A 24135-nucleotide genomic window follows, 5' to 3' on the forward strand; every position below is an offset into this window, starting at 1 on the left:
TCTGACCTTCCGCCCTAATATAATCTCCTCCGGAGGTCTTGAGAACCGTATCCCTGGTGTCGTGTCATTTTAATCCCAGCCGTGTGTCTTTTCCTTCATTGATCTAGCGTAGCGCGATTAGTCAACGTTCGGGTATAATCGGGTAACTTGTGCAGACGTGGTCATACCAAACCGCTCGGTAAATAACATCCACCACCACGTCTGTAACAATTGGTGTCGAGGAGTGGAATTCGAACCCGGGACTAAATTTATTAGGCCCAAATTTGTAGTAGAGTCGATTCGGAGCGCGTTTCCCGCGCGAAATTATAACGGCGAAATTTGAATTTGTTATACGAAAATAAAAACCCGAATTTTGAAAGTCGCGCTATGGCAGACCAAGACAGCTGGGGTCCGGTAGGGGAGAGTGAGGCAGGGTCGGTCCAGGACCAAATTGAGGGACGCGAGGAGAGCGAAGCAGTGAGGGCGGCAGGGTCGCAAAATAGCGTTGTCACGCACGAGGTGGCCACGGCGTCCACGCCCGCGACCGTGGCAGCGCCCCTGGTGGATCCGAACCTTTTTATGTTGCAAATGGGGGCCCTTATGGAGAGGCTAGAAGCAAAAATGGGGGTAATGAATAACCAAATGGGGGTAATGGGAAACGAAATGGGGGTAATGAGGGACGAAGCGAGGGGTACCGGTGAGAAGTTAGACAATAATTTTGAGGGGTTAGACAACGGGATAAAAGAGGTGAGAAATGGGTTAATGGGGGTAGAAAACAGAATGGCCGCTCAAGAGAATCAAATGGAAGGGATGCAAAAAGGGTTAGAGGGGTTAGAAAACAGTATGGAAGGCAAATTGAGGGACATGAGGGACCAAGCGGAAAGGGAAGTTAACCAAATGGGGCAGCAGATAGAGGGGGTCAGAATGGGGGTAGAAACCAAACTGGATGCTCACAGGGAGGAAATGGAGCAGATGAGGGTGGCATCTGGGCAGGAGATGCAAGTGATGGGAGAGGAGATCAGGAGAGGAGTGAGTGAGGAGGTCGGAGGAGTGCGCGAGGAGGTGAGGCACTGTAAGGAGCACATGGAGAAGGAGGTGAGAAAGGGGACTGTAAAGTTACAAGGGGGCATAGAGGTCCTGACGCAGGAGGTGGAACAGCTGACGGAGGGACAGACGGAGTTAGTGGAGCAGGTTCAAAGGAACACTGCGGTATTAGGAGGTTTAAAAGCGACACAAAATGACCTAAAAAATGACTTGGTAGCGACGAAGAGGGAATGTCAGATGGTACGTGAGGGACTGACAACGAGGTTGGACGAGGTGATAGAGGTAATGGAGACGAAGGACCGGCAGGTGAGGACGCACATGGAAACGGTCAAGGTAGCCTTGGAGGACGAGCTTGAGGAGACGTACCGGGGAATAAAAGAGGTGAAGCAGAAATTAGAAGAAGTGGAAGAAGGGGTGAGCGAAATTAAGAAGCGACGGAGAGGGGATAACAAAGAGATAAAAGAGGAAGTAAAAGAATTGGTCCAAAGTCTGTGTTTGGATCGTGATGATGTGCTCATTAACCGGATGAGGGATTCGCAGGTGATGGAGGAGAAGCGAAGAGGAAGAGGACCCGGTGTAAGTGGTGACCAATATGGTCGTGCGTATGATGCGCCAGGGGATTTAATAAGCTTGGGGGTCGAGATAGACCCGGGTGTTCGTGAGAGGCCGTTGGTGAAGTGTGCGACAGGTCTGGTGTGCGAAAGAGGAGGTGTGCGAGAAAGTCCGACTCTGGGGTGTGTGAGGAAAAAGTGCGTGCCAAGGAGTGAGGGTGCTGGCGAGAGTGAGTCGGTCGTAGCGCGTGTGCGAGGGAGCACATGGAAGCGTGGTGTGGTGAGTGTTACAGAGGGTGTGACGGGAGAGTGTGCGCAAGAGTGTGCGCGAGAAAGGTGTGTGACGGACAGGTGCATGGGGAGAGAGTGCGCTGTCAAAGGCAAGGAAGAATGCATGCCTGTGGTGAGTGTTACAGAGGGTGTAACGGGAGAGTGTGCGCGAGAAAGGTGTGTGACGGACAGGTGCACGAGGAAAGAGTGCGCTGTCAAGAGTAAGGGTGAGTGCGCTGTCAAGAATGGAGGTGAGAGTATTGAGAGTGACAAGGAGAGTGAGTTGGTTGTGACAGGTGAGCGAGGATGTACACCTGGGATGGAAGGATGCACACCTGGAATGGTAGAGCGTGAGTGGGAATGCACGCTGGAGTTGGTGGTGAGGCACGTGGTTGGGTGTGCGAATGAGGGCACACCTGTGATTGTCACAGAGGAGGTGACCGAGGAGGGGGCGCGAAGAGGTGTGTTGGTGAGGTGTGCTACCAACGAATGTGTGCCAAAGTGTTCGGTGGTCAGGTGTGTGACCAAGGCTGTGAGTGGAATGAGGGTACCTGGGTGTGTAAGGAAAGGTACGAGGAGCATGGGAACGGCTGGATGTGTGAGCAAGGAACGGGCTGTAGGGTGTAAGAATCCAGGTGAAGCATCGACGGTAACCAGGTTAGAGTTTAGAACGACTTTTAGCCGAAGCGGGCCCTCGGTGCGTGCCGGGCCTCGCTTTGAACGGCCGCGTCCGTGCTCCACTAGGCGGAGCGGGCAGCCCGATAGAAAGGGTCGTCATGGCGACCACTTTTTGGTGAGACGTGCCGGCAGGTCGAGAGCGGGACATTGGATGGCTCCGTGCCGAGATGGTGCGTGGGATCTCGGCACGGGTAAGCCCCCATCCCTGCACCGAGTGCCGGACGCATCCAGCCGCTGGCACAGAACAACCCGCATTCATGGCTTGGCTTTACGAAGCCGGGCTTTGGACAGGGATTGGCGCACCGAGAGGTATTAGTGAGTAGACTGGGTGATAAGGTTAGTGTTTTGGACCCAAAATTAGAGAAAAACAAAATTTGATGATTGGCAAGGGATTGGCAGTAGTGATTGGCAGATGATGGGTAGTGATTGGCCAAATTTTTGATTTGTTGAAATTTGATGTGCAAAATTGGTAGTGAGCGATGGGCCCGGTGGGTAAGGCTGGCATCCCGGCCACCCTTCCCAAGTGGGGCAAAGGAGCAATAGCTTATGGGGTGTATGGCAGTGAAAACTAGCCCGGGTGGGTTAGGTTATATTGATAGGGCCCTAGAAGATGACATTAGGTAACGCTAAGGTTAGTTAGTGACTGATACCTGTAGTGGGGACGCAGGTAGATTCGTGTGGATGATAAATGACGTGGGAGCGCAATAGTTTGAAGGGACGACTGGGAAGCGCAAGTTTCAGAAGGGAGTAGTTAGATGAGATGATGCTGTGTGAGGATTGAACAGGTGTGATTGCACAGGTGTGCAACTGGACAGGTGTGTGGAGCAGTGTGTGAGTAGTGAGTGTTGTGGATCAGCGCGAATGCGCTTGGGGAGAGAAGGGTGCAGGTGGCACCAGGTGTGAGAGCACAGGTGTGCAAGTACAGGTGTGTGGAGAGAGTTGGAGTAAGTGGTACGGAGTGGTGTGCATGGTGCGAAGGTGTGAATGGGGGAAGATTGGACCCCCATCACGGATACCCGGGGCGGGTAGTGTAAGTGTTAGGTAGAGGGTACAGGTAAATTGTGGTTGGATATTGGCATCTGTGGTGCGGGTTGCAGAATGGTGTTGTGAATGGGTGCATTAGTGTTGTGGAAATGGCTGGGCGTGTAGCCTGTTAGTGTGTGTAGTTGGTTGGGCACTCCACCACTGTGAGGATGTCGGCCAGGTGAGGCCGCAGGTGGGCTCTGGGAGCCGGTAGTTGTGAGTGGGTGCCTGAGGATCCCGGGTGTGGATCGGGTAGCCCAGTGCCAGAGAGGGCACCGAGTGGGGAGAGTGCCAGAGGGCCTTCCCCAGGTAGTTAGGTTAGGGTAAGGAGCAGGTAAGCTCGGAGGCAACTGCAGTGGTGGAGGTGTGCAGGTGGGTAGACCCGCTGGGAGAGGTACACGTCGCAGCCCTGAAATTGTGCGAGAGCACCGAGAGATGAATCGGGGGAGTGAGACCCCAAATTGAAAAGCACCACAGTTTGGCCAATGGGAATTGGTTTTTAGAACCCATAGTGTAAGAGGGCCAATGGTTTGGCCGGAGAAAGACCCCGGGTAGTGTAAAGTTGTTAAAGTCATTTAGGAAATAGTTAGGATTGATGAACCTGTCGCACCATACGCAGCCACTTACCTGTGGTGATGATGATGACTCCACACCTGTGTTTTCTTTGTTTTGTTGCAGGAAATGAGAATTGCTGTGTGGATTTGTGAGACGCATCACGACGTGGATGAGACATTGGGGTGATTCCATCTCTCCCTCCCTAGGAGGGACTGATGATGAATTGGTAATGGCAAATTTTGATGTGCAGTTGGAGATGGCAAATTTTGAGGAAAGTTGGAAATAGCAAATTTGATTGGTTAGGAGGGAGAGAAGACGAATTTGGTTTATGGGAGGAACGGGGAAGACAGTAGGGATGTTTGTTGATTTGTAAAGTAGATGTTTATGGGTAGTGTTGTGTTTTGTGGATACAGTAAGGGGTAAGGGAGGGGCCATGTAGGTTACCTGGTGGGGGGGGGGGGGGCGTACGGTAGGAACGTACCTGTCTCACCTGGTTCCCATGTGCCCCCAGTGTGCATTACCTTGCATTGCGTGCACTTTTGCGCCCTTACCACCTTACTCACTTGTCTGCTTCTTTTGTCTCCCACCTCCGAGGATCTGGCTTTGGGGTAGAGAGAGAGGAGAGAGAGGTGCTGGCTTCGCAGTTGTGGGCCTGCACTTTCGCTGTTTGCTGCTGGGATCGATACACCATATGGACCGCAATGTTTGTGGCCACCCACAATGGACCGCAGCTCTTTTGCGGCCAAGCACCACCCGTGGAAGGACCTATGGGTCAACGTGGCACCTATGCCAAACAGGTGAACCACTCTTAGTTGGCCCCTGACGGCCACAATAAAGAAATGGACGCGGTTGGCGCCTTTCTTTATTTTTTTGAAAGAGGCAAGAACACCAAGTGCACCACACGAAGGCAAGACCAGCGGCAGAACATCGGCCGGCTGCGACACCACACAATGATTTATAGACACTTTATTGGTGCACCGGATGGTGCTCACTGTGTGATGGGGTGGTGCTTGATGCTTGGAAGGGGTGCTCTGCACATTATATTAAAGGCCGTAGGCCACAGAGCACTCGTGGGTTGGTGTATCGATGCTAGCATGCGTGCTCTCTCTATGCATAACATCTGCATGTGTTCCTCCAAAAACAGGTCCTGGATCGTAGTGTAAATATCAGCGTAGTCTTGTGTAAATAATGCTCCCTACCGGCTGTATGTTTAGTTTGAGGATTCTTTCCGGATTCGGTTATCCTGTGGGTGTGTTTCTGTGAGGAGAAGGGTGCAACGTCGCAGGGGGACATATTTACTCATTTGTGAATATCTGTAAAACTGTCGCACTCAGGGTAGAGTTAATAGTAGAGGGAACTACATTGCGTGCCACACTAAAGTAGGTAAAAATGTATCGGGTCGGGACGCCCCGAGGGTAGAGAAGGGTGCAATGTTGCGAATATGGAATTTGGCCTCCATATCCGCTTGTAAATATTCCCCTATTTCCCCAATACTCCCCAACTATCCCCAATCCCCCATTCCCTAGTCCCATTGTCTGTAAACAACACTCTGTAGAACCGACCTTCCCCTTTTTCCCCCATTAAATGTCGTGCCCAGGTCCACCGCATCTCACGTAGACAACTTTCGGACATCTTGCTAGTTATTCTTAGTCTATGTCAGTTAAGGACTCGTTTCCATTAATTCTGACTCTTCGTTGCACCAGAATGTGATTATATGGCACCAGTAGTGAGTTTAGGACCTTTCCCATACCTCCTTCCATCTTCTTCCCCAAACAACAACAACAACAACAACTACAGCTACAACAACAACTACAACCACGGCGCGCGGGGGGAGTGTGCGTCCTCCCACCAGCTCGGTTAGCCGCCATGACCATGCGCTCCACGGGGTTACCACGAAGGGGCTGGCTGTCAGCTCCTCGTCAAGGGCGGAGCCTGGTAAACCCCCCGCACGCACCCAATGAGAAGCAACGTGCCGATTCCACGAGGCGGAGCTAACGAGCCGAGGGCGTGTCACTCCCCGCCGGATATACGAAGCGACTCACCGGATGTGAGGTGAGATGCGCCCCCAGCTTGAGACGACAAGACGCCACCTCGAGCGCTGTGAAACCTCCCGCATCTCTGGACCGGACCGGGTCGATTCTGCCCTGAGCCCAGGTGCACCTGGAGCCATCGCTACCTGCCTTTCCTTGCCATCAATCCCCGTGTGAGTCAGCCTTTTGTCCCGTTTATCTGTCGTCTGTTGGGGTTAATATAAGAGTGTGTCTAAGTGCTTGTCTTTCTATGCTGTACCTCTCGTCCCTGTAATCTGACCTTCCGCCCTAATATAATCTCCTCCGGAGGTCTTGAGAGCCGTATCCCTGGTGTCGTGTCATTTTAATCCCAGCCGTGTGTCTTTTCCTTCATTGATCTAGCGTAGCGCGATTAGTCAACGTTCGGGTATAATCGGGTAACTTGTGCAGACGTGATCATACCAAACCGCTCGGTAAATAACATCCACCACCACGTCTGTAACAATATTTCTTTCAGCCTAAAATCAATCACACAAAACTTGAATTGCAGTGATTTACTGATTTTATTTATCAATGAAAGTTTAAACAATGGCAGCACACGGCCTACAACACTGAGTTACAGTGAAACACGGTACGGTTTGAAATTGCAGCAATGGGAATCACTCGGGAATGTGTGTGTGTGTGTGTGTGTGTGTGTGTGTGTGTGTGTGTACGTATGTACGTGTTGGAGTTGGTGCAGATGGGTGGCAATTTTCACAGAAGCATCACAGAATTTTCACAGAAATTTCACAACAATAATTCAATATTGTTCCATCCATTTTCACAGAAGAGTAATATGAACATCTCATCGATGACAACTTTGGGTTTGACATGTGTTGTAAGTCCCTTGAGGTGACGGCAACCAAACAATTAATTGGGATTATCTCAGTGTTCTGTGTGTCTCCCTGCCAAAACCATATCCTGAAATACCTCTTCACCAGGTAAGTTAACTTGACAGCCTTTTTAGAACATAAGAAGTTAGAAGTGCACGGTGTGACTGCCAGTGGCTCTGTAGGCGAAAATTGGTTTGGTAGGCCTAAAAACAGTCTGGACAGCGAAACGGTTCAAATGGGCAGAACACACACACACACACACACACACACACACACACACACACACACACACACACACACACACACACACATAAAGAGGCTTTTTCAGAGTCTGCCTGTCCTTGGACGCTTTGGGGAAGAACCTAAGTATCCTGACATATCGAGGTTAGAATCAAAATCAGATTCTGCTGTTGCTTTGTGGTCTTCAACTGTGGAGAGCAACGGTACCTCAGGAAATTTCCGAGGCTGACCACGTCCTCGTTTCAATTGCCTCGTTGTAGTACGACCTCTGACAGAAGTTGGTCTTCCATATCGCCCTCTACCATCCATGCTACCACTTAGCATATCTTCGTCGGTACCACAGCTCGGATGGCCCCTTAGCATATCTTCGTCGGTACTGCTGCTCGGATGGCCCCTTAGCATATCCTCGTCGGTACCACTGCTGGGATGGCCCCTTGCCATATCCTCGTCGGTACCACTGCTGGGATGGCTACTTAGCATGTCCTCGTCGGTACCACTGCTGGGATGGCCCCTTGCCATATCCTCGTCGGTACCACTGCTGGGATGGCCCCTTAGCATGTCCTCGTCGGTACCACTGCTGGGATGGCCCCTTGCCATATCCTCGTCGGTACTACTGCTCGGATGGCCCCTTGCCATATCCTCGTCGGTACCACTGCTCGGATGGCCCCTTAGCATATCCTCGTCGGCACCACTGCTGGGATGGCCCCTTGCCATATCCTCGTCGGTACTACTGCTCAGATGGCCCCTTAGCATATCCTCGTCGGTACCACTGCTGGGATGGCCCCTTGCCATATCCTCGTTGGTACTACTGCTCGGATGGCCCCTTAGCATATCCTCGTCGGTACCACTGCTCGGATGGCCCCTTAGCATATCCTCGTCGGTACCACTGCTGGGATGGCCCCTTGCCATATCCTCGTCGGTACTACTGCTCGGATGGCCCCTTAGCATATCCTCGTCGCTGCTCCAACTGGTTGGACCGCCCCTTGCCATATCCTCGTCGGTACTACTGCTCGGATGGCCACTTAGCATATCTCCGTCGCTGCTCCAACTGGTTGGACCGCCCCTTGCCATATCCTCGTCGGTACTACTGCTCGGATGGCCACTTAGCATATCTCCGTCGCTGCTCCAACTGGTTGGACCGCCCCTTGCCATATCCTCATCGGTACTACTGCTCGGATGGCCCCTTAGCATATCTTCGTCGCTGCTCCAACTGATTGGACCGCCACTTGACATATCTTCGTCGCTCCCACCGGTTGGATAGCCACTTGACATATCCTCGTCGCTGCAACTCTCCGCTGCTTCCTGCTTCATGGCCATATTAAACTGTTCTGCTGAGTTTAGATGTGGCTTTGATTCCAGTGCATAGGAATCTAGATTGTGCTGTTCACACTCCACACCAGTATGGGTCGGCCCTGGAAATCGTGCAGCAGGTGCATAAATGTCTAATTCTGAGAGAAAATTAACTCCCAGCTTGCGGCCTAGGCTCTGAACTGCAGCAAGATCAGAGGAAGAGACAGCAAGGCTTGCCGTGTACAGAAACCCAAGCACATAGTCAAGTGCTTCTGGCGCTGCTTCCAGGTGCACGACTACCGGTTGACTTGGGGTTCCTGAGCTTTCAGGCTGGGGGGTGAGTATGTGTCGGAAGTGAGAGCTGCCCGCAGCAAGCACACAGCGGTGTGCACGGAATTTGGCATCGCCTGCGACAAGGGTGACGTCGCAGTGCTGGGCAGCGTGGCGGTCAGCGTTCAGAAAGCTGAGGAACGCCAAATGGTGTCCGGGGTCCTCGAAGTGCAGCAATTGCTGGCTGTCCATGGGTTGTGTGGTGTCCATCATGGAGCCTGTGGTGAAGGTGAACACACCGCCATTGTCATTTTACAAACATTCTGGCTGTGTCCACTGAATTTAATTTTCAAAATGTCGAAAATAAAATAAGGAAATACAAATCCATTAATGATGTGAAGATTAAGTCATTATATTTTGTGGACAAGAGGTCAAAGTCTGTAATGGGTCTATAACTTGAGAATGCCTGAAGTGATCTAATTCAAACTTGGTACAGGTATGTATAATGATGTAAAGATTAACTTCTTCGATTTTGAGGTCAAAGGTGAGGATTGAGGTGATTTTGTGATTTTAGTGTGTTCAGAAATCATGGCAGGTTAAAATGAGATACTTGACACCAGCTGAATGGATTGAAATCAAACTTGGTACAAATATGTATAATTCTGTAATATAAAGGTGGGCAGACGCATATAGGGCGAGGTCTAAGTCAGGGCCCTCAGGGATATTTTGGTTCAAATTCTTCCAAAAGCATCAAATTTGGTGCAGATGTTGCCCATGCCATATAGGCTCCGGGCCAGGTATGGTCCATCTGCACCCCCCCCCCCACAACTCTCCGACCCTGGGTTTTTCTGAACCATTGGGGTGTCCTGGGGTGGAAATCAACTGGTAACAGTAAATAAACTTGGACTCACTACCCATTTGGTACCTATATTGGATGGTACCCTCAAAACAGCATATTTTTAAATCCGCGTTGCGCCATATTCGACACACGTGTTCTTTTGGTATTTGTGCCTGCTAATATTAACTCAGAATAAAAAGTTATATACCAAAAGAAAGCTGTTCATCTACTGATCATCATAGAATATTGACACATTACTTATAATGGTACCTTAATGGTCATAACTAGTGCTGAATAGCAGTACCCCACTTTAACGTAACATAATTCGGTATCGACCGTACTATTTCATCTTACACACATAATATGAACACATTACACCTGATATGCTTACATATATATTTTATTGGCTTTCTCCTGTATATCAGCTTTAATTTGATACCAGATACATCCCCATAGCTTCAATTCTCTTTTTTATACAGCGTGTCAAAGATACTACCGGTATGGGGTGATATTGTAGGCGATGCTGCATTTGTCAATTTACAAATGCTGCCACGTATATCATGTACATATATGTTGGACACATGACAAAATCTATGTATTGTTAATATGTGTTACTTAATATATTGTTGTATTGATGTATCACTGTAGTTTATTGCAGGAATTTTGACGAAAATGGCATGCAGATCCTTCCATGTTTGTATCCTGCGTAAATTGAGATCATCAGATTGTACAATTATGTTATTTAAGTGTCTCTTACAGCGACAGAACGAGTCAATTAGTTAAGTTAAACACCTTTTTTTACATAGTTAAGTATGCAATATAAGATATTTTTTATAATTAAGATGCAATTTATAATAATTATTCAGCTTGGTACTTACCAATATTTTGATGTGTTTTGCAGGTGAAGTAACAACGCTAATATGGAACATCCGGCGCGAGCGAAACGTACACGTGAGAGTGAACAACCACCCATTGTGTGCATAACTCATGTAAAGGGACTGAGCTATGGAGAGTTGCACTTGTTATCTGGACTCAAAAATTCTGAGAAGAAATTGGCCAAGCTGCAGGAGGTCAAAGAAAGACGCCTTGCACAACCCCCACAGTCTCCGCATATGATGAAGGACACATGTGATTTGGTCCCTGAATCTCTGGCCGAACACCATGGTTTCCACTGGGAGTGTTACAAGCGTTTCACGATGAACTTAGACAGACTGAACCCTCCTACTGCAGGTACATCTGAAACAACTGGTGCCACAACTCAGCGGATGGCCCGTACTAGTTCTGGTGACAAGATCATATTTAAGCCAGACTGTATCTTCTGTTCTTCGGAAAGTCGTAAAAAAGTGAAAGTGCATGGCAGTTGGACTACCCAGGGGATGAGCCAGTTCGAGTATGAAGGCTGGAAGCCGGTACTGGAGATGGCTGAAATGAAGCAAGATGAAACGCTCTTAATGAGGATCCGAGGCCATGATCTTTTTGCCTCTGAGGCAAAGTTCCACAAAACTTGCCGTATGAAATATATGCAAAAGCCAGAGAAATGGCGCAGTACTGACGAAGAGGCACAGCACCATCAAGGAGAATTAGAAGAAGCCCACAGACAGGCATTCAATGTGGTATGTGATGCCATTGAAAGGGATGTGTTAATGGCCAAGAAGATAATGAAACTATCCGACCTGAGGCAAATGTATGTCATTAACCTGCAAACCAGCAAATATGCGAATCCTGACTACCGAGCCAGCAAACTAAAACTGAAGCTTGAAAACCACGAGCCTTTCAGGGAGAGACTATCATTCTGTGATCTGGGAAAGTCCTACATAATATTCAGCACTGCAATTGACGTCCAGACAGCAGTGAAACAAGCCTTCAAATTGGGATCAAGAGATATGATTGAGAGTGCAGGTAGCCATTTACGACTGTCAATTCTGGATGATTTCTCGAATGCCCCAGAACTGAAATGGCCACCAAGTCCTTCTGATCTCCAACAAATGGACGATGTTATACCAGATTCACTCAAGAAGCTGCTATGCTACATCATAACTGGAACAACATCAGCAAGGTCACAACGAAGCCAGCGATTAGTTCAATCAATCGGCCAAGATATCTGTCGCGCTGCCACCAAAGGCTCTTGGAAGCTTCCAAAACACATCATCATGTGCACGTCCCTGAGACATCTATACAGAAGTGAAAAGCTCATAACCCTTCTTAATAGAATGGGACACTGTGAGAGTTATTCATTTTCACTTGAATTGGAGACTGCACTGGCCGAATCAGTGATGAAGTCATCGACACAACTCTCCAACCAAATCATCAGGTCACCACGAGAGCCGTCTGTCTTCCACTCGGAGTTTGACAATTTCGACTCATTGGTGAATGATCTGACAGGAAAAGGTTCTGTTCATACAGCACACGGGATCATGATGCAAGAAGTCAGTGATGATCATGCCGCATCTGGTCCAGCAAGGCCAACTCAAGTTAGGACCAAACGGCGTTCTCTGCAGTTGACGGAAGCAACCATATTACCTGACTGCTATGTGACCAAAAGACAAAGCCCGAAACTTCAAGTAAAACAGCTTCAATATCCAGGATCTGTAGGAGAAAGAGGAACATCGACCAAACTCCAGACTCTATGGATCATGATCCGTCTCAAGGCAGAAACACAACAACAAGTTCCTGGTTGGACCGGTTTCATCTCAGAGACAGGTGAAATGCCAAATGCCAATGCTATGTGCCAAGGAGAATCGTCACCTACCCTCAGGCAATGTAGACATGGCCAATATTCCACCATGTATGAGGAGCCTCACACAGCACATCCGAAGGGTCAACCACCAAGTGGGAATTTGGAAGAGAGCTCACGTTCCTCGACCAAGGATTCCCAAAGCAAGTCCAGGCCATGGCTGGGAAGAGGAGAAAGGCTGCCTGGATCCTCTCTGGTATGATGGAGACATGCTTCCGCGTGAGCTGGCTGATATAGCTCAGGTCATGTCAGACGACGATGAGAGTGATGATGAATCAGGTGATGAAACACCTGATGATATGGATCGTGTTTTGTACAGTGATACCGATGAAAGTGACAGTGACGATGACTGATCATGATGGACATATGCCATTCGTGCAAGCAAGCCAACTTGACTGCACTCATGCAGTGTTTGACTTTTGTTGATAATTAACAAAATGCAATTGTTTGTTTGTGTTCTTTTGAGAGTGGATACTTGTATTATATGATATAATGTGGTTAACTGAGTGTACGACATACATATGTAATTGTAGGGATAAAACTGACTGTTAATATTATTATGATATCTGTTGTTGAGCAATAATGTTTGGTTTATCATCAAAATATTCGATACTAAAATTTTTTTCAATGGGATGTTAAAATTTAGTTTCAAATAAGAAATATTTTTACTTTTACAGTAAATATTCGAGCATTACATTGTTACTGTTCTGTGGAAGGTGTTTGACCCAGTGTATGAATATTAATATGATGATATTAAAAACTACTGTGATTAATAAACAAGTTTTTCTTGTTTAATATGTTAATAAGATGGCAGTATGATTATGATATTCGATTATGAATGACATTTATAAGTGTAATAGGCAGTTCTTTTGAATATAGACAAAGACTGTTACCGAGATTATATGATTCATGGTTCCCGCGAAACAGGTAGTATCTTTGACACGCTGTATAAAAAAGAGAATTGAAGCTATGGGGATGTATCTGGTATCAAATTAAAGCTGATATACAGGAGAAAGCCAATAAAATATATATGTAAGCATATCAGGTGTAATGTGTTCATATTATGTGTGTAAGATGAAATAGTACGGTCGATACCGAATTATGTTACGTTAAAGTGGGGTACTGCTATTCAGCACTAGTTATGACCATTAAGGTACCATTATAAGTAATGTGTCAATATTCTATGATGATCAGTAGATGAACAGCTTTCTTTTGGTATATAACTTTTTATTCTGAGTTAATATTAGCAGGCACAAATACCAAAAGAACACGTGTGTCGAATATGGCGCAACGCGGATTTAAAAATATGCTGTTTTGAGGGTACCATCCAATATAGGTACCAAATGGGTAGTGAGTCCAAGTTTATTTACTGTTACCAGTTGATTTCCACCCCAGGACACCCCAATGGTTCAGAAAAACCCAGGGTCGGAGAGTTGTGGGGGGGGGGGGGGGGGGGTGCAGATGGACCATACCTGGCCCGGAGCCTAATACTTTTGTGCAGAAACCCTCATCCACGCCTTCATCACTTCCCGTCTGGACTACTGCAATAGCCTCCTCTATGGTTCACCCTCAACAATCACCAATAAACTCCAATACATTCAGAACTCCGCTGCCCGTCTACTCACCCATTCCCGGACCCGTGACCACATCACCCCCGTCCTTTATAAGCTTCACTGGCTCCCCATCTCCCAGAGAATCCAGTACAAAATCCTCCTCTTGACCTACAAAGCCCTCCATAACCTGGCCCCATCCTACCTGGCTGACCTCCTCTCCAGACACACTCCCACCCGCAACCTCCGCTCTGCTGGTACCAACCTCCTGACCCCCCCCATCCGGACCAAATTTAGATCCTGGGGGGACAGGGCCTTCTCCATCGCTGCTCCCACCCTCTGGAACTCGCTACCTCACACCATCAGAGACTCCTCCTCACTCACCACATTCAAAACATCACTCAAGACCCACCTGTTCAACACTGCATTCAACATTTAACCCACAGCATCTAACCCCTGACTATCTCCTCTCCTTCTCCCTCCTTTGTGCTTTGAATATTTCCCTATTGATTCTTCTTTTTTTGCAATTGTCTTTATGTTTTGCTATGCGTTATGTTTTGCACTCTGTCAAAGCGTCTTTGGGCTTCCTGAAAAGCGCTATATAAAATAAATGCATTATTATTATTATTATTATTATAATACTCTTTCGATTTTTGACGGGCGCCAAGGGCGGTATGATCCGGGGACCATACCGGTCCATCCCGCCATGTCACCTGACCTATGACGTCATAATTAGGATACGCATCCAATCACATGGCATACTATAAGTGGTCAAAGTTCAAAATGAATCGATCGAAAAATGAAGGCAGGGATCCATTTTTAAGGTTTTCATAAAATCCAATATGGCGGCCAGGTCACATGACCTATGACGTCATATTTATGACATGTTTACAATCATGTATACATGAACCCGGATCATGATCGCACAAAAATTAAACACAAGGATATGGCATACAGTTCATAAAACATCAAAATCCGTACCTTTGTAATTCGACTGATGAACTGCATATGGCTGAAAATTAGGAAATAGACATGTAAATATTTCCTCTAATTGTCAAAAATAAGGTCAGAGTTCGATTACCCAACCCAGAAACATAAAATGGTGAACCTCGCGTAAATCTTGACAAAAAACTCAAAAACCGACATGTTTGACTCAAAAATGACATTTAAGATGACCTTGAGGGTTGACCTTGACCTCGAATCATCAAAATAACATCATAATTGGATTCCTCGACCTCGAAAACCCCTGAAAAGTGGTATCATACATGATTCCAACCCTTTCGGTTATTTTACTGGTTTTCCTCTAATCTGGGTGGCGGCCATTTAGTATTTCGCCAATATTGGGGGGGGGGGGGGGCGCACATCTTGGCGCCCGTCAAAAATCGAATGGCATGGGCAACATCTGGGCCAAATTTGGTGCTTTTGGAAGAATTTGAACCAAACGGCCCCAAAATATCCCTTAAAGGGCCCTGACTAACACTCGTTTGCGGTGAACAAAGAATACAAATTTCATGGAGCAGGTTCCACCGACATCATGCGCAAGACGAACATTCGGAGGGCTCGGTATTTTCTTTATTAATATTACACGGACAGTGATGACAATACACTAAATGAATGCATACCTGCGTGGATTGCGACTTGAACCTGCGATCGATTCAGGCCGAACAGCGCTTAATATCCAAAACCTTTCCCTCGAGTTGTTGGAACAAGTTGAATGAACCTAGAGAGTTATAAAGAATCTAATTTCAGCTTTCACGTCTATCCGCGTGATAACGTGTGAAAACTCAACATCGACCAACGACTAACTCCATGGCAACGTGATCTGCTAAGCAGTCACGCAACTTGACCCGGACAAACCGACCAACGGTGAACGGTATTTCAAAAATTTGCGGATGGATTTGAACAAAATTTGGTGCACAGGTTGGGTTTGTGGCAAGGACAAATTCCTTCGATTTTGGTGAAGATCCGGATCAGGATCCAGATGGGATAATTATTAAATTTTATAATTTATAAATTGATCGATTCGTTAAAACCGGTTCTGTGTCGTTCCCGATCACCATTGGGCGCCTCGAGTTGACGACCCCCATTTACCGTCCTGATGAGTTGAGCTTTATTCGGGGAATGCAGAATGGTCGTCTTGGACCCACCAATGGACCAAAAGTCCCGTACATTACCGATTAGCCGGTACAAGATGGGTCAGAGACCTTACACCTTGACCGAGTGCGCCTCGTCACGTGACGTTTGACTACAGGGCTGCAAGGTGTTCACGTTCTCGGTTGGCGGTGCGAGTCAGCCAAGTAATATCGTTCTCACACAATGAATGATACGGCTCCACACCCTGCTGCAGTTCGTCGAGCAGAATGGGCGTGGTAAAGGGGGTGGAGTGTTATGATGGGGGCGTTTCTCTATGCTCTTGGGAAGTTGTAACGCTTGATCCTTCCGTCTCTTCTTCTTTCCACCTCCTTGTCCTCTCGGTTCGTCTAGTCCAGTCCTTCCTTTCTCCCCTGTGCGCTGCCGTGAGATCCATTTTATGCCAGAAAAGCTCCCATTCATCACCGATGAATTAATCGCCAGGGTTCTCGCGAGAGTGTACGCCTCGGTTGTAAAAGTGGGCGGAGACATGAAGCTGGGTGGGTGGAGCTCGAAAAGTGTGAGACGTCAGTTTGTAAAAGTGGGCGGGGACCTGAAGCAAGCTCGTGCTGAGTGGGTGGAGCTAGAAGAGTGTGTGACGTCAGTTTGTAAAAATGGGCGGGGACTTGAAGCGAGCTGGTGGTGGGTGGGTGGAGCTCGGAGAGTGTGAAACGTCACGGTTTCTAAAGGTGGGCGGGGACTTGAAGCGAGCTGGGGCTGGGTGGGTGGAGCTCGAAGCGTGTGAGTTGGCGTGAGAGACAGGAACGCAGGGGCCAGGGAGACACTTTGGCCCGCACCATGGGCGACTCCAAGGTGAAGGTCGCCGTGCGGGTCCGGCCGCTGAACCGCAGAGGTAAAGTGGGCGTGAGGAGGTGAAGGATTATGGATGAGGAGAAAGAGCGATGTGTGGAGGGAATGTGGCGAAGTTTCCACGAGAGGCTGAGGCGTGAGGGGATCGCATGAGCGAGAGGCGAGTGAGTGTTGTTAATCCGAATACAGTAATAGTGTTTGTGGCCGCGTGAGAGTGTGGCCGCGTGAGAGTGTGGCCGCGTGAGAGTGTGGCCGTGTGAGTGTGTGGCCGTGTGAGAGTGTGGCCGTGTGAGAGTGTGGCCGTGTGAGAGTGTGAGAGTGTGGCCGCGTGAGAGTGTGGCCGCGTGAGAGTGTGGCCGCGTGAGAGTGTGGCCGCGTGAGAGTGTGGCCGCGTGAGAGTGTGGCCGCGTGAGAGTGTGGCCGTGTGAGTGTGTGGCCGTGTGAGAGTGTGGCCGTGTGAAAGTGTGAGTGTGTGGCCGTGTGAGTGTGTGGCCGTGTGAGTGTGTGGCCGTGTGAGAGTGTGGCCGTGTGAGAGTGTGGCCGTGTGAGTGTGTGGCCGTGTGAGTGTGTGGCCGTGTGAGTGTGTGGCCCTGTGAGAGTGTGGCCCTGTGAGAGTGTGGCCCTGTGAGAGTGTGGCCCTGTGAGAGTGTGGCCGTGTGAGTGTGTGGCCGTGTGAGTGTGTGGCCGTGTGAGTGTGTGGCCGTGTGAGGGTATGGCCGTGTGAGTGTGTGGCCGTGTGAGAGTGTGGCCGTGTGAGTGTGTGGCCGTGTGAGTGTGTGGCCGTGTGAGAGTGTGGCCGTGTGAGAGTGTGGCCGTGTGAGAGTGTGGCCGTGTGAGAGTGTGGCCCTGTGAGAGTGTGGCCCTGTGAGAGTGTGGCCGTGTGAGAGTGTGGCCGTGTGAGAGTGTGGCCGTGTGAGAGTGTGGCCGTGTGAGAGTGTGGCCGTGTGAGAGTGTGGCCGTGTGAGAGTGTGGCCGTGTGAGTGTGGCCGTGTGAGAGTGTGGCCGTGTGAGAGTGTGGCCGTGTGAGTCGGCCGACTTTGAAGACCTCAAATTTTTCTTATATTTACATTCCGGGTCACAGTATCTGACAGGAAGCATCAAAATTATTCAAAGTAGGCTCATTTTAAAGCTAAGAACATATCTGACATGGTGATACCGAAAACAAATCAATATGTTAAAAAGTTTACACAATTTTGAGCAAAAAATATTACTTTTTTGTCATTTTTGGGGTAAAAATTAACTTTTCTGGTCTACAATTCGTCTTCTAGGTAGATACCCCTTCGTTTCATTTTTCTGAAAGTTTCCAGCAAACTGCCCAAGATATGCAGCCTTAAGTATTATAAGTAAAACATTCTGGTATTTATAAAATTGAAACTATGAAAGGTCACTGACCTTTATTGTTTTCCCTTATTGTAACATAAATTGTAATAACCGTTACTGGGAATCCGGAATCGGTTTACCATCGGTTCGTCCGCTTTCGTGTAAGGGTTTAAATCGATACTGCTCCACAATGTCAAATACCTCAGGAGTCGAGGTCTGAGTCTTCTCCAGACTCTACATCATCAGGGATACAGTTCATACATGTAATGCCTGTACAACTTCCGCATGCTGAGATACACTTGACATCATTCTTCTTGCAGTTGCACCGCCGGTTGCTGCAATCTCCAGCACAATTGCAGGTCGTGAACCGGAGCAGCTCCTCAGGAGCCATGGGGTCTACTGTTGGAACTGGCTCATAACCACGAACCCCTACCGTCCATCCATAGTCACTGGGGTCCAAAGACATGCTCTGCAGCAGCATCCAGTCCCGGGTTTGGAAATAGGCACGGAGAGAATGCTGTGCAGCTGCACCCTCTGTTGGAGGTAGAGTCTCTGGTTTGATCAGCCCGGCCGCCGCCTTCCGCGAGAACATGTTGTATCGAATTGCACCCAAAGTAGTACCTGGTTCATGGTAAATGTGCTGGAAAATCGCAATACCAGCCCCGATCACCACGTCCTTAGTAGCCCGTACGTCAAGGAAGATGTCCATATGTTCATCAATGTCCACTGCACAAAACCTGTCAAATAGAGGCGTTTTCCCGTGGCCCCCGATTGCAGAAACCGTATCACAACCGGTGAAGGCGTGAGTAAAGAGCAGGTACCGCCTCCGTCTTTCAGAGAGAGCTTCTCGGATCCTCCTGACATCGTAAGAGCCCTTCGATGTGGTTAAGAAGAGTGGATGGTTGGTGCTTGAGCTATGGTGTACCAGCATTATCAGCACGTCCGCGTCTTCCGCCCGCACCTGAAAATAGAATAAGATATGAGCAAAGCGTCTTGAATTTTGCAAACATGGTGAACTTAACAATTGAAAAGTTATTTAACTATGCTACTCTTCTTTTCTGAGGATAAATGCACTTTCATAACAATGTGGCACATCAAAATACAATTGACGTTACAAAAATGACGATCATGTGTTTACTGATGCCCAGTGCAGCACAACATTTGCATTTGCCAAATTAAAAAAAAAAAAACATTGCCTCTTCTTTTTTTATTTAACTCAGTTAATTAGTTTTATATGTGCCAATGTCAAGGTTTTTTTGTTTTGTTTTATCAACACAGAAACAAATCAAAAGTAATCGTAGTTGATGTAAGTAAAATACCTACACAAAATTTTACTGACCTCAACAGAGTCATCTGTAGCAGCAGCCAGTGCCGCTCTCACAATCGAAGTGTCAGCATCATTGTCACACTGCTCCACGGTGATCTGACATTTCCGGAATGTTGAAGAGAGGAGATGGATGAGCTCACTCTTGTTATGAGTGTTGTCCATGAACTTTGCCTTTGGTGTCAAATGTATCATATCCGTTCGAATCTGTAGATCACAGCAGGAGTTCTTGGTATGCCGGATGTGGTCGTGATCTTTTGGCGAGCTGTTATAGCCATCGAAGACAACAGTGATCTTCTGAGACCGACGGCCGAGACACTGCACGTAGCTCAGGTAACTGTCGGCAATCTCCTGCCAAGTCTGACCTTGTTCCCACTTCACCATGTAGAGAAGCCATCCGCCATCAACCACCAGACTGGAGCAGGCTTGGTCAGTGAGGTCAAGCGGATCGGTCAACTCCTTCAGGCTAGTCTTGGAAAAGCCTGCCTTGTTCGCCTTGTTCATTTTCTGATCTTTGTTGCTGAACAAGGACAAGGGGAAGGGAGTCAGCTCATACTTTAAGCTTGTCTCGACTGTCATATGCCGTTGGGCGAAAATTATCAGTCGGTTGAACAACTTGAGTGAGTTTAGGTGAATCTTCTTCTCATTGACCTTGGGAATCTTTCTGAGCGATGACAGGGCCTGTACCTTGAACTTCACCTGCATGGTCGATGTCACTGACTTTCCGGCCAGCTTTATCTGCATCTCCCTCCCTACTTCAGCCGCTCTCTCAGCATTCAGCATTGACTGTGTCATCTGCAGTGCTCGTGAATCCTGTTGAGAAGGATACAAGCAAATGCTTGTCTCGATCGTGGTCGAAGGGATTGTTCTCCTCCAACCACTTCAGGGCAAGTCCAATCGCTTCAGCGTCTCGCTTCATCTGAGTTTTGGCAAGGTCTTTGTGGAGTGGACCATGTTTCTTGGCACCTTCCTCCATGCGCTGGTTGACATCAGAGAAGTGGTTGAGGGTTTGTACCCAGCACTTGTGGCCAGAATCACTATTCCTCATCCTCCCTCTGCTCAAACCACCTTCTGACTTGGCCCCCTTCATCAGTTTCTGCTCGATACAGATGTCACACCAGGTGCCAGACCAATCATGGCAAGAGTAACGGACAACGTGATTCCCGTGAGCAGTGAAACTTTCGAAGGTCTCCTTGTATCTAGGCGAAGTTTCGAGTTGCTTCATCAGCTGACAATACAGCCGTGCGCCCTTGGCGTATTGATGATGCCCCGCAGCTGAAAAGGTGTCCAGCATCCTGGTAACAATGCAGGACAGGTGCCCGTCGTGGTCTGCAAGTCGTTCAGTTTTAATGAAGATCTTGATGACATCGACCATGTAGTAATACTGCACCCAGAGTGCAGGCGTTCTTCCTCCCTCGGCGAGTCTTTTGAAAGTTTCTTCAAACCTCTGTTTAAACACTGCAACTATTGGCGCTGTGTGTCTGGCGCCCATCTTCCCATCAGCTACCATCTTCATGAAGGTCCTCATTTCACTAAGCTCCTCCTCAGTGAAAGCGTGTTTCATGACGTGCTGACAGATGGATGCATATATCAGGAGGTGAGCGCGGATCGCCTTGTCAAAACACCCTCCATTCAGGATGTGGTCGGCCGTCGTACTCCCCTCCCCCCCCCCCGCCCCCACACACACACACACACACAGTGCCCTCACCTTGGAATGATGGGTAGATTCGCCTGCTTTATGATATCCACAGCCTTGAGTCAGATGGGAAATCGAAGGTCACTATGGCGACTTTGTCCCCGGAGAGCCGCATGCACTCTTTGAGAGTGGTGAAGATGGTCCTGTGGTCATTAGGGTCACCTTCGATGACCGGGAGGAAGTCGACCTGCGTGCTCTGCTTGGCATTATCTGCATGGATTCTCTTCATCCAGCCATTCCAGTTGGAGTGCTGGAACTCGGGATCTTGGGCTTTGATCACCCACCCTGCTGCCCAGAGCGTGTCTCCCGGAGAGAGGAGTGGCTTGTCTTGTGTCACGGAGGAGGAGAGCTCAGCGATAGGAAGAAATGTGATGGCGTTTGTCCCTGTCTGTTTCCTGTTTGTGAATGGAAGAATCTTCACTTCAGCTGCCTTCAGGATCTTAGCCTTGTCGAGTGCCTTCAACTTCACCCTGTTGACACCTGCTGTCGTTAGATCATCTGCAGAAGGTGGCGCCGGAGAGGTGACTTTAATCAAACCCATTGAATGAAAGGGAGTGTTCCCGTAAATAGAAGCAATGTTCAAATCTATATTGTCTCCAACAAATTGAGTGATTGCACAGATTGAGCTTGTATCCCCAACCTCCATGGAGACCAACTGATCGTCACTCTGTATTTCACTTTCACCGGCTGTCACAGCAACTGATACATCCTCAAGTGCAATGTCGACCTCTACCTCATCATCTATCTGATCATCAGTTTCTTCAATAATGGTACCAAGAGCGCCAGAAGCATCAGAGATGCGAACTCCATTCGTGTCATTGAGGAAGCAGTATTTGTAACTTTGTGTCTCTGCCTAAGACTCAGTGTACCCCAACCGGTGTAACTTGTTGAGCATCCACTTTGACCCAAATCTATGGTCCAGTTGTATGGCAAGCCCTATCTGGTATGGCCATACCCCTGACCGAGGCCGATAGGCCTTTATGAAGTTCTGTCCCCAAATGGCTACTCTTTCGTCTGTCTTCACTATCGGTCTCAAGAACATCTGAAGGCTCTCAGGGACAAGTGCCAGCTGAGTAGGGATATCGGTCATACTGTGTGCAGTGGGATATAACTTTGGGTGTAGATCAATAGTGGCGATGACGTTGCAAATGAACTTTAGTGCAGTCTTTATGATCTGAGTCTTCTCATCTCCTAACTGAACATTAACATGATGCTCTCGCAGAATGTTGCTGGTCTTATCTTTCAAACAGAGCACATCTGCCCTCCTCTCCTGTGACGTGAAATACAGTGTGTCATGGTATTTCTCTTGGAGCTTCTTCTTTAGCCACTTCTTCGAATATGCGAGGCTCTGATCTGGTGACTGATCAAACCGCTGCAGCTTTCTGTGGATTTGGTCAAGTGTCATCACCCCGTGCTCGAGTTCAGAGTCTAACCATTCGCAGAGCTCATAGAATACAGCCGCTCGCTCCTCATCCGCTTGCCTTCCTACCTGAGGATAAAAGATTGTTATAATTAATAACTTTCAAGTACCAGAGTTTGATAATATGTCTCAACTTTGAATGATTGAATTTGAATTCGCCTCACTGAGTAAGAATCATACTTTTAGATCACTTACATCTTTAGTCTTGGAGTAGTGACCACCTGTCTCGAATAGAACTTTGCAGCGCAAATGATACAGGGTTTCCTCTGCTACGAAGTCGTTGATCCCTTCCAGGCGGCCAGTGACTTCAGTGCCCCAATCGTCCTTGCGACTCTGTGCTGTCTTCAGCAAGCTTGTCTTCAGTCCATCCGCGGTCAAATTGTCAGGAACTCGGTATCTCTTTCGAGCAGTCTCTGTAAGGGAGTGGAGAGTGGCTCAATACCAGTTCATGCGATCCCATCCCATGCAAAATGTGAATACTTCTAATAATAACTATTGATTCGTCACTACCCATCACATACCCATCACATACCCATCACATAAGTACCCATCACATACAATGTCATCAGTTAGACCGATTTATGCTTATTACTCTGCATAAAATTGTTACACCCTTCAATCTAACCTGGATGATTTGGGAAGAGATGAGCGGGCTGGTTGCAAAGAATGCATACATTTTTGTACAGAAGCTGAACGGAACGTGGACTCGTAGAACTGCATGCAGTAGATGCACTGAACCCAGAGAAAATGCGTCGTCTCTTCATCTGTGCTGACTCTTTCTCCTTCCCTGCTGCCCCTGCAATAAATCAAATGTGAATTATTTTAGAAGTTTGGTCACATGAAATATCACCAGTATTTAAACAATAATGTTCAGGTCAGTAAATAATTATTCCCTGCCTAGTAAAACAGGTCGCACTTACGAGTTGACTTCATGGTGACCTTGACAGACATGTTGTACAAATCACGTTTACACTCGAAGTGGTATCTCAGTCTTCCGACATTCCATGCCTCCTTCATGCGCTCCAAAATTGTAGCATTTCCAACCGCTTCTGCATACGCCAACAGAGTAGGGTAGCCTTTAGGAGTTGCCTGTGCGAGCTTCTGAGCTGGCGTCTCCGGGCCTTCACAGATGAAGCAATTGAGCGGAGGTGCAGGAATAATGTCTACGTCCATACTGCTAGCCTGTACTGCCCTACAAAAGAAAAAGCTAGGGTTAAAAAATTAGGGTAACAAAAGAAAAATACCTGTAACGGTTATTACAATTTATGTTACAATAAGGGAAGACAATAAAGGTCAGTGACCTTTCATAGTTTCAATTTTTTAAATACCAGAATGTTTTACTTTTCATACATTAAGGCTGCATATCTTGGGCAGTTTGCTGGAAACTTTCAGAAAAATGAAACGAAGGGGTATCTACCTAGAAGACGAATTGTAGACCAGAAAAGTTAATTTTTACCCAAAAAATGACAAAAAAATATTTTGTTTTGCTCAAAATTGTGTAAACTTTTTAACATTTTGATTTGTTTTAGGTA

At 47.8% G+C, this 24135-nt stretch overlaps 1 protein-coding gene across 1 annotated transcript in view; it reads left to right on the forward strand.

Annotated features, from left to right (window-relative positions):
• The first annotated feature begins 16748 nt into the window (after positions 1 to 16748).
• The window catches only part of LOC144893206 (kinesin-like protein KIF13A), a 269629-nt gene continuing 262242 nt past the window's right edge, over positions 16749 to 24135 (forward strand). Inside the window, exon 1 of the mRNA XM_078782867.1 lies at positions 16749 to 16886. The gene's annotated coding sequence lies outside the window, so the exon portion shown is untranslated. The remainder of the gene's footprint in view (positions 16887 to 24135) is intronic.

This window comes from Myxine glutinosa, chromosome 8 (assembly GCF_964187855.1).
Source record: "Myxine glutinosa chromosome 8, kmMyxGlut1.1, whole genome shotgun sequence".
In the NCBI taxonomy this organism is placed as follows: Eukaryota; Metazoa; Chordata; class Myxini; order Myxiniformes; family Myxinidae; genus Myxine; species Myxine glutinosa.